This window comes from Schistocerca piceifrons, chromosome 5, assembly GCF_021461385.2.
Source record: "Schistocerca piceifrons isolate TAMUIC-IGC-003096 chromosome 5, iqSchPice1.1, whole genome shotgun sequence".
Classification (NCBI taxonomy): domain Eukaryota; kingdom Metazoa; phylum Arthropoda; class Insecta; order Orthoptera; family Acrididae; genus Schistocerca; species Schistocerca piceifrons.
In genome coordinates, this window is record NC_060142.1 from 267,496,952 (window position 1) to 267,507,909 (window position 10,958).

Below are 10,958 nucleotides of genomic sequence, written 5' to 3' on the forward strand. Positions count from 1 at the left end.
GTTTGATAATAACACAAAAGTGTCGCAAGGAAATTGCGACACGCAAATAAGAAATCTCTTATGTCGCGTTGTCGTCCGAGAGAGGGGTCGGTCAGCGTGCTGTCGTCTTCATCACGACCCTCTCTGCTCTATCGTTGCCGAAGGGCGTTCGGACGTTTGACTTTACGTCGTAACCATAATTAAACTGTTCGACCTGCGTGTGAGCTAACTGGCGTCCGGATACTTTTGATCTAGTAGCGTGTACCGGAAAGCACACAGAACGGCGACATCGGCTTGGATAAGTACGATCGGGCTTCTGACAGGATTCAAAGACAGTGTTCCCCCACGCCAAGGAGATAACACTGCCAGTATTACTTCGAAAGGGAAGGGTAACTGGAGGAGTCGAAGGAAGGTTTTCTTGGACAACCCGCTACGATAATAATTCAGTGAAGGCAGTTTAGCTTTTTACCCAAGACTTAAGTCTTAAGCTCATTATTATTTTAATACTCATAGAAGTAACTCACCAGCAGAGCGGTTCTAGGCGCTACAGTCTGGAACCGCAAGACCCCTACGGTCGCAGGTTCGAATCCTTCCTCGGGCATGGATGTGTGTGATGTCCTTAGGTTAGTTAGGTTTAAGTAGTTCTAAGTTCTAGGGGACTGATGACCTTAGAAGCTAAGTCCCATAGTGCTCAGAGGCATTTCAACCAAGTAACACACCACAATATTATTCACATTACAACAAAAATATTGTCTACTGCCCACATCTGGCCCCAGCTCTTGCACAGGGAAGCTAAAATTAGTGTCCTTTAAGCCATTCGCCAAGCATCAATCTCTGTGCGATGGCTTTTCATTGTGTTGATAAGCATTTTATTACTGCAGAGTGGTGCGTTTCCTATGAGTTAACATATCTGAGCAGGATAAACCTGTCGCATCTGAGGAAATGCAAGAATGTGGAACAAATTACTAACTACCGCTTGATAACAAGAACATGCTCCATAGCAGAATTTCCAAAGAAACAGCGACTGCCGTACAATATGCACAAAATAAATCATAGAACTGTCGATAGCTGGGGAAAGAAACCCACCCGACTGTCATAACAGTAGTTCTGAAGACTTAAAAGACTGAATCAGCAGAATCTTGTCGAACGACCCTTCACAAATGGCAAAGAAAAGTTTCTTGTGTTTAAAGGCTGTCAGTATCACCAACTTTGGTATCTAAAGAGTGTATAAAACAATATGTGAAATTATTGACAGTAAAATAATAACATAAAAGCTGAAATACGTTATCAAATGTTACTTTAGGAAAGGGAATCTAGGGGGACTGCCCCAGTTTCTCACACAAATGTTACGAAAATTGACTAATCAGGGGCCGCTCTATAGAACGGGCAGGTAAAATTATGTTTTAAGAATAATTTCGTTTGTAACAGGAAATAAACTGACTGGGCGTTGCATGAAAGATGTGATGAGCGTATTTGTTTGGGCTTACTCCAGCTAGGAAACGCGGTTGTCGACACTAAGGAGTGACACCATGTATACTACTAAGATTTGTGAAATAGAAAATGCTACTCCGTTTAGATGCGACGACCCTTTAATTCTCATATATACAACTACCAGCTTTGTAGCTTTCGTCCCATTTTTCCATAGGCTGTCTTACACTTGAGCAACATTTTCTAGACCTCGGCTTGTTTCGGATGGTTGTTTAAAGATATCATCGCTGTTTTACGATGTTACTTTCTTAATTAAGATATTCAGCGAGGCAATAACTGCGAAGATAATATGTTCGTATCTGGCTGGTAGTAGAAGATCTGTGTCTAAGTCTAAAAAGACACAATATGCTTTTACTATATGCAAAATGTCGCCAATGAATAAAGCAAGTTATGACACAAACACAGAAACATCGAAGGCTACATGATAGATGAATATGTTCTTTGGATGACAGCGAGGTATGGAAGAGTTCACCATGATTGTATAACAGTATAATAACCATACCATAAAAGCAGACTCAATAGTGAACAGAATTCCTGATGACAAATAAAAGCTGAACAAAATCAAATCAAGAACAAGGACAGCTAAGTGAGCGGTATTCTTCAAGTTGTTAAAAAAATATACAAAAATTTCGGCCCTGATGACGAATGAAACGTGGACAAAATCAAATGAAGAGCAAGAAATGCTAATCGAGAAGAGTTCGAAAAATAATTCTTATATGTGATCTGATGTTGCTCCGCCGTTGACGATCACAAGATAATTCAAGTTTTCCACCGTCGGGCTGCCGCATTCAGATCTTGGTTATCACGTAATTAAACAGCTATACTTTTGATGAAAGAACATCTGCCTTCCGTGGTGGTGTTAACTGTAGATTCGGCATTGAATATTAAGACACATACGACACAGAATTTCGGAAAAATACCCATCGACACAATTCCAAAGATACAAGAGCAGTTAAGTACGAGATTATCGCATAGTCTGCTTAAAAGGTCGTACATCCAAGTTGCTGATCTGAATTACACAGAAGATTGAAAAAAAAAACTGAAGATCTGTTAGGTGAACATCAGTTGGACTTTGGAAAGGCAAAGACGCCGGAGTAACAGTTCTGACGTAGAGCTCGATAATGGGAGCAAGACTGAAGAAAAATCATGATTCGCTCGTTAGATTTGTCGACCTATAAAAACAGTTCGACAATGTAGGATTGTGCAAGATGTTCGAAATTTTGAGAAAAACTAGGTGTAAGCTACAGGGAAAGAAGCCGCGTGGGATTAGCCGAGCGATCTAAGGCGCTCAGTCATGGACTGTGCGGCTGGTCCCAGCGGAGGGTTCGAGTCCTCCCTCGGGCATGGGTGTGTGTGTTTGTCCTTAGGATAATCTAGGTTAAGTAGTGTGTTAGCTTAGGGACTGATGACCTTAGCAGTTAAGTCAGATAAGACTTCGCACACATTTGAACATACAGGGAAAGAAGGCAATACCAATACGAACCAAACTATATGAACAAAATGAAGTAACAGTTGATAAAACTCCTGCATACAGCACTCTCCTTTGGAGACCATACGGGAAGTATAAAATGCCCTCATTCTTAGCCAACACAGTGTTGTCATGAAAAGCAACTTAAACACAGGGTAACTGTATGGAACAATACGAATCAAAATGGAGAATAAGACTGGAAGACCAAGAACGAAGTTCCCTAATGAATAAGGATGTAATACAGGGATGCAGTCTTTCGTCAGTATTATTCAATCTGTACATCCAAAAACCAACGATGGAAATAAAAAAAAGGAGAAGGAGAGGAATGAAAATTCTGGGTGAAAGGTTACGAATGATAAGATTAACTTATGACGTTGTTAGCCTTAGGATCTGTTGAATGGAATGAACAGCCTAATGAGTACAGAATAAAGACTGAGAGTAAATAGGGGAAAGACGAAAGTAATGTGAAGTAGCAGAACTGAGAGTGGCAACAAGCTTAACATCAAAATTGGGGATCACGAAGGAATTCCGCTACGTAGGGAGCGAGGTAGCCGATGACGGACGAAGCAAGGAGGCAGAATAAAAGAGGGCATTGCCGGGCAAAAAAATCAAACATTGCCATTATTGCATTAAAAAAAATGAGAATGTGCTTTTGGAGTGCATCATGGACTGGGGGAAAACCGGAACACATGAGAATCAAGATGTGGAGTTACAGAAGATTATTGAAAATTACGTGGACTGGTAAGGTAAGAGATGAAGTTCTCTACAGAATGGTGAGGGAGTGTTCAAATAGGAAACACTCAGAAGTAGGATGAAAATGAGATTTCCACTCTGCAGCGGAGTGTGCGCTGATATGAAACTTCCTGGCCGATTAAAACTGTGTGCCTCACCGAGACTCGAACTCGGCAAAGGTTCCAAGTTCGAGTCTCTGTCCGGCACACAGTTTTAATCTACCAAGAAGTTTCATATCAGGAGTGAAAATGTTCAGCTGTGTGTTTATTCCTAAGGGACCAAACTGCTGAGGTCATCGGTCACCAGGCTTACACACTACTTAAACTAACTTACGCTAAGGACTACTAAACACATCCATACCCAAGGGTGGACTCGGACGTCCTGCAGGAAGGACCGTGCAATCCGTGACGTGGCATCTCAAACCAAGCGTCCACTCCGCACGGCAAGTAGAAGTGAGAAGATGATAGAATATCTTTCAAGAAACCAGGGAATTACTTTCACTATAGTAAAGGGAGCTCTAACATAAAAATTGTAGGGGAAGACGGGAGCAGAAATACGTCCTAGAAACAATAAATGTTGTAGGGCGCAAGTGCTTCTCTGAGCTGCAGACGTTGGTACAGGCAGGAAATGAATTCATTATGGGCCTCATCAAACCAGTCAAAAAAAGGAGAAATGGCTAAAACACTTTCAAGTGCGTCAGAGGTCGTTGAAACAGCTGAGTGGAACAGTACGTACACTTGATAAGGACGGCATGCTATTTTACAACCATTTCTGCATGTCTGAATTGCAGCAGTCCGGTATCGAAAGCCACAGTATGATCTTATTAAGCTGGTATCCAAGAACGGTTACATTCCACTGTTTTAATAGCTTCTTTGGAATTCTGGATTTGCGCTTCGATGATACGTAAGGGGAGAACGTACGACATCACAGCTACTATACTGTGTTCATCATAAGAATAAAACTGATGTAAACACTGCATCACGTTTTCTACCGCGTTTGCGGGAAACTCATTGGATTTCGCTTCACGTGTACGTAACGGAAGCAAAACCTTCTCGGTACAGTCAAGAGGAATAATAAGGATACTTTTCATGACGTACCGACTGAGGTATAATACGGAACAACATTTTAACTGGCCGATTTAACTTGGAGAGCAATGGCTAGCCAGCTGGTCCCACCAACCTGTAGCGGTAGGAACAGCGGCAGTTACGACGTAAAACGAGACGAGACAAGACAACAAGAGAAACAACGTAGCTTCGAATGTCACATAATTATTAAAGATAATGAGCTAACAGTCGATAAAACTCCTGCAATACAGCACTCTCCTTGAGGACCATACGGGAAGTATAAAATGACCTTATTCATAGCTAACACAGTGTCGTCATGAAAAGCAACTTTAACACAGGGTAAGATACGTCTGATGCAAAAGCGTGATGCTGGGATTTCACCGTATAGTTAAATATTGAAGCCATTGTAGGTATTACTAACACACAGTCGTCAAGCAATTTCTGAATTCCTTCCATATCTGAATTCCAAAAATACATTTCATTACTGGAACTGTCGTCTGCTACAGTGATCAACGAGTCATTCAACAGCAGAATCCAGAGCTATCCAAGTGCCATATTTTCTCCTCTTCTTTCATTACGTGCCTTTCTGTATCCCATCAGCGTTCAACAGTGAAGTATGACAACGCTTAGAGCATTATTTCCAATACGTCTGTAAGCTTAAATATATTTTTATTTAACGCGACAAATCCCTTAACATGGTTCCAGGTCAGCTCTGTTGGGTTCATATTGCAGTGGTATGGTGGCAACAGTAAAAATTCAGCATTTGTGTGGTGTGCTCAGTGCTGTGAAAATTACTATTGTCCATGTTTCCACAACGCTTATCACTCTGGGTCGTCTAAGTCCACATACAACAATGGACACAGTCCAAATAAAGAGTATTTCTTTTTTCATTTTTCGTTTTTCTGCTAAAAATTTTAGTAGTTGTGTTTTCTTATTTTAAAAAGTATATTTGTAATGAAATTTTACATTTTGCGTGTAATGTGTAATTAGTAACAAAAAATGAATTTTTCATTAAAATGATTATTATGTACATGTTAATTAGCATAAATTTGATGAATTTTAAATTTAAAAGATGTAGGTATCCCAAATTCAATGAAAGAAGCAGGATTTGAAACCTTGCTCAATCGACTGTACTATGTTACCATTCTACATCGCTACCAGTTCGATTATGAATCCCATATTGGAAAATTCCTAAGCGATAGCAAATGCAGCTCCTCGGAAATGTTCAAAGCAGATTTTTTTTCTATAAATTTGTGGAAAACATTAGAACATCCTACTTCTGTCCACTTTTTCACTACGTTCCACCACGGAGTAGGAAGCAGTGTCAGCGACTTTCACATTACGCGTTAATATCGCGACAATCAGAAAAAAAGGCTCTGAGCACTATGGGACTTAACAGCTGAGGTCATCAGTCCCCTAGAACTTAGAACTACTTAAACCTAACTAACCTAAGGACAGCACACACATCCATGCCCGAGGCAGGATTCGAACCTGCGACCGTAGCAGTCACGCGGCCCCGGGCTCCACGCCTAGAACCGCTCGGCCACCGCGGCCGGCGACAATCAGAGAAAAACACTACAGGGACTGCAACCGTACGCGATTTTTGAAACAAAAACTACAGGGCTAAAATATATTTAAGAAAAATGTTGATGGCTGTTAACATGTTACAATATGTTAATATTTCATTTACCGTAAGATAGTAATAAGATATCCAATATACAAGCACCACCTATCTCCAAGAGCACAACAAAACCAGCGTACGCGTGCTACGGCTGCTGATCAGTCATCGCGTTTGTGTTTGTTTACATGAGATTCATTCTTATGATGAAATAAGAGTACTAGTCGTAATCTGTAGGACACGGCCCTGCAGGAACAGCATAACCTTACAGACAATATTTCAAGCAATTGTTTGTGTTTTTGCCAAATAAATTTTCATTTACTTGTCCCTCCCCGATAACGATGCGCATTAGCAAGTCTATTCCGGGATACGGGGAGACGCCTGCTCCAGGTGTAATGCTCATGGTGGCCAGCCTGGATGTGGTTCCTAGGCGATCTCCCAAATGCTAGTAAGTGAATACCTGTCTGGTATCCACGTCCTGCCTCAGCTACACGATTGGCAGAGATTTCGAAAACGTTCGCACACTTTCACATACGAATGAGAATTGTGAGTGAGGTGTGATACCATTTTTGATGCTTTTTGAAAATGATTCCAAAAACGCTGACAGGTCACCAAACGTCGTCACTAGATGTTACATTACCATTAAGTGACTAATTTTTGCGACCTACTAGCTTTTGTTTTCAGAATGTGATATAATTAAATTTTCCTTGAGACATAAGAGTCTCATACTGTTTTATAAAGAAACTTTCACATGCATGGCTGGTGGTGAGGGGGAGAAAGGGGGGAGGGGTGGCTGACAGGGGAAGCACCCGGCTAGCCTCTACCAGGAACTGGCCAAGTCCTGATTCGTGTAAACACAAGGCCGGGAAAAGAAGAAGAAGAAGAAGAAGAAGAAGGTGACCTCCATTAATCTGCTTATCATAATTGTCTGTATCCGGAATTGTTTCATCAGCAGTGTGTGCTTATGTTCCACGTGAATCTGTCAAAATTGCGTATTACATGATATAGCTTTTTCAGTGACATGTGACTCAGTTGTAATTACATTTCTTAACCTGCAAATGTCAATGGTAACCAAATGGAGAGTTTTACAGATAAACCATCTAGATATCTGTTATAAGATTAAAAAGATTTTCATTTGGTTTGGGCCATTCAAGACGAAGCACTTAGTAACATCTTTTAGGTTGCCGCGTCGTTCTATTCCTCCTCGTCTTCCTTTTTTCTTTTTCTTCGTCTTCTTCTACAGTTTCTTCATCATCTTCGTCACTACGAGCCATTGAAGTAGGTGAAGAAGAAGAAGAAGAAGAAGAAGAAGAAGAAGAAGACGAGAAAGACGATAATGACGCGAACTGAATATTGACCGCAGTCTAATATCGCGCAAAAGTATACAGGATGATTTCGTGATAATGTTACAGAAATGATGGAGAAAAGCAAATGTCTCAATTTCGGGTAAGAAATCGTCGTTCAGTTAAGACATAGTCGAAATGTAAAGTGTAAATCTGATATCTGTGACAGTGGACATCTACTACAGAAAGTTCTTTGCTTTCCTCGCTTTGAGAGGAAATGGTGTGCACAAAAACAAGGAAAACACGTCCAGCACACATCGGCTCTAAAGTGGACATCTTTAAAGCTATGAGCATTTGTACATCTTTGCTAGTGTGAACACAGCTATTGAACATGTGGTAATCGTTATTAGGAAAGGTGTGGCGTTAAGAGTCTGCGTTTAGTGAACTTTTTCTTTGTTTTTGTCCTAACTAGCTTCTCACCAAATATGATAAGCAAGTCTCTGCTGAGTACCTGTTCAGTAGACGTGTTTCAGAACAGTAATGATGAACAAATACTCTTTGCTCATAACGTATGCATTTTAGAACCCACGTTTACTGGGCTATTTTTCTCTTGTTTTGGTCCACGTTATCTCTTGCTAAAACGCGGGAAACAGAGAGATTGCAGTACAAGAGGTTAACTGCAGGAGATGTCACTACAATTTCCGCTTATAACTTTTGAGCCCGTCGTTTCCTAACCAGAATCTCTTACGGAGACTGATACTTTTGTTCGAAGAGATTTGGGAATTGCAGGCGGTCGTCGTAAACTTCACGATATTTCGACTGGACACCTGCCAGTCCTACCCAGGTGGAGGGAGCTAGCCGGCCGAAATGGCCGTGCGGTTAAAGGCGCTGCAGTCTGGAACCGCAAGACCACTACGGTCGCAGGTTCGAATCCTGCCTCGGGCATGGATGTTTGTGATGTCCTTAGGTTAGTTAGGTTTAACTAGTTCTAAGTTCTAGGGGACTAATGACCTCAGCAGTTGAGTCCCATAGTGCTCAGAGCCATTTGAACCATTTGGAGGGAGCTTACGACGAACGGCTGCATTCCCGTGATCTCTTCTAATATTTAATTCGTCGGGAAAAATTTAAATTTCAAACTCCTCTCCATCATCCCTGAAAATTTGTATCTTCATCACAGTAATCCCCTATAGAAGTTTTTCGTGCTTTATTAATATGTATCTGCCTGCCAACGAATACTCACTCCTATCATTTGCCACGAGGATCTTTTCATGATAACGAAAAGTTTTTGTAACTGTCATCGTATTCCTGAGATGGAACTACAGTCTTCGCTGATTCTTTGGTCCTCGCAAGCCAATACGCAGAACCCTGCCGCTTTCATTTGCGGACGATTATACCCGTGGATCAGGATGCGGTGCACGCACGTTTTGTGTGCAGCTGCATGCAACAGGAGGAACAATTTCCGGTGCTGAGCACACGACGAGCGCTTTATTCTTACCAGCAGAACCTCAGAGGGAAACATGCTCCGACTGCAGTGCAGTGCAGTGAATGACGGTATAATGACGCTTTTTCGAAACACAAGTATAGAAAAATTGTTTCTACGTCGGTCTGCTCTGAGATGATTTGATGACGGGAAGGGAAACGCTCATCTCATACTTTGAGATCAAAGACAATCGGGGACGGGATTGGAAAGAATGGAGAGGGGAGGGGCTCTAGAAGCAGGTAATTATCGAGGTTCTTCTATAGGAACGTCATTGTTTCTTGGCTGCAGCGAAAGCGTGTACCAGACTTACAGTCTCTGCTCAATGCAACTGCATAGCTGGAGCACCCTTTCTTCCATTTTTTTACTCCTAATGGGCGAAGGGCTGTTTTGGGACATTTTCATATTTTGGTGACTGTACCACGTTTTTATGTTTGTTTCGTAGTAGACACTCATAAGAAATAAGCGAACCTTAGTGAAAAAATTTCCCTACTTTTTATCCCCATGGCATATGGAAAACTAATGTACTCTTTTTCCATTGAACTTTCTGTTGTGTATATAATTGCTTCTGGATCTCAAATTTTCTTACGAACAGTATAGGAAAAATTTATTCACTTCTACAATCAGCACGAAAAGTGACAATCCTTCAGTTAACGATACATTTCTTAAATTTTAGAAATAAGTGTTGCGGTGCAGTACGACATTTTATTGATATTTTTTCTACCGTAATTTGAGATAGCAAAAAGAAGTAAGATTAGAGTTCCATGCCGTATGGACAAAGAGGTCTTTAGAGACAAGCCAAAATCCCGAATTGTGGAAAGATAGGGAAGGAATTCATACGTGTCATTTTTATGGCAGCTCTACCGGTATTGGACTTAGCGATTTTGGGAAATCATGAAAAACTCATATCTGGTTCGCATGCCGGGGCTTTGAACCACTGACCTCCAAAACAAAAAACTCACCTGTCATTCTTTACCATCGGGCTCAACACTCGGTGACATATCCGCATGATGAGAAGTATCTCATTCCACAGTAGTAAGTTTTACACATTCACCACAGCATCTCTTATAGCCGAATGAATATCCAATGATTTTCACACTTCTTTCATTGAACATGTTCACGGACACTGAGAATCTCCTTTCTACATCGGCACTGTCATCCATAACTGCAAGTCCAGTCTTTACAATGTTCATAACAGTACAGTATTTGTTTTCTCTACTTTAGAATTGTGACTTCCCATATACAAATATACAATATTTTATTTATGATTTACTTATCATTTTTCTTTCGTGAAGTTTAAGGTTTATCTTGAGATTTGCCAGATGTCTTTATTTTTACAGTGACTTCTCATCACTTAGATAACATTTCCAATTTGGACATCAAGTGCAAAAGTTTGTTAACGAAGCTATTAGCTCGGAGCCTTCTGAGCAGCATCTTCTAATATTTAATGCTTTTGCCTCACAAATCTGTTTTATCTGCCACAAACGTTCTTTTCTCATATCACATAAATCTTTTTAAAAAAAACGTATAAAGCTGACCAGCGACAAAAGTTGAGAAATACGGGCTGAAACTAACCCATTTGGATAATACTGACGTTTATCGCTTTTACTGGCAATTTTCCATTGCCGCGTAAGGACTGCATTATCCACAGAAAAGAGTAAAATCCCATCGCTTTTTATTGTCTACCATCTGTTGTTTATTTTATTGTCTTTAATTTCGGAGCCAGTAGCTGGAATCTCGTTTCTTCGTAATCCCGACATGCACAGAGATATTAGCGAATGTACTCAATACTGGTGTTTAAATATTAATGTCCGCCCGTAGAATGTTAATAACGGGCTAATTTCGTCGT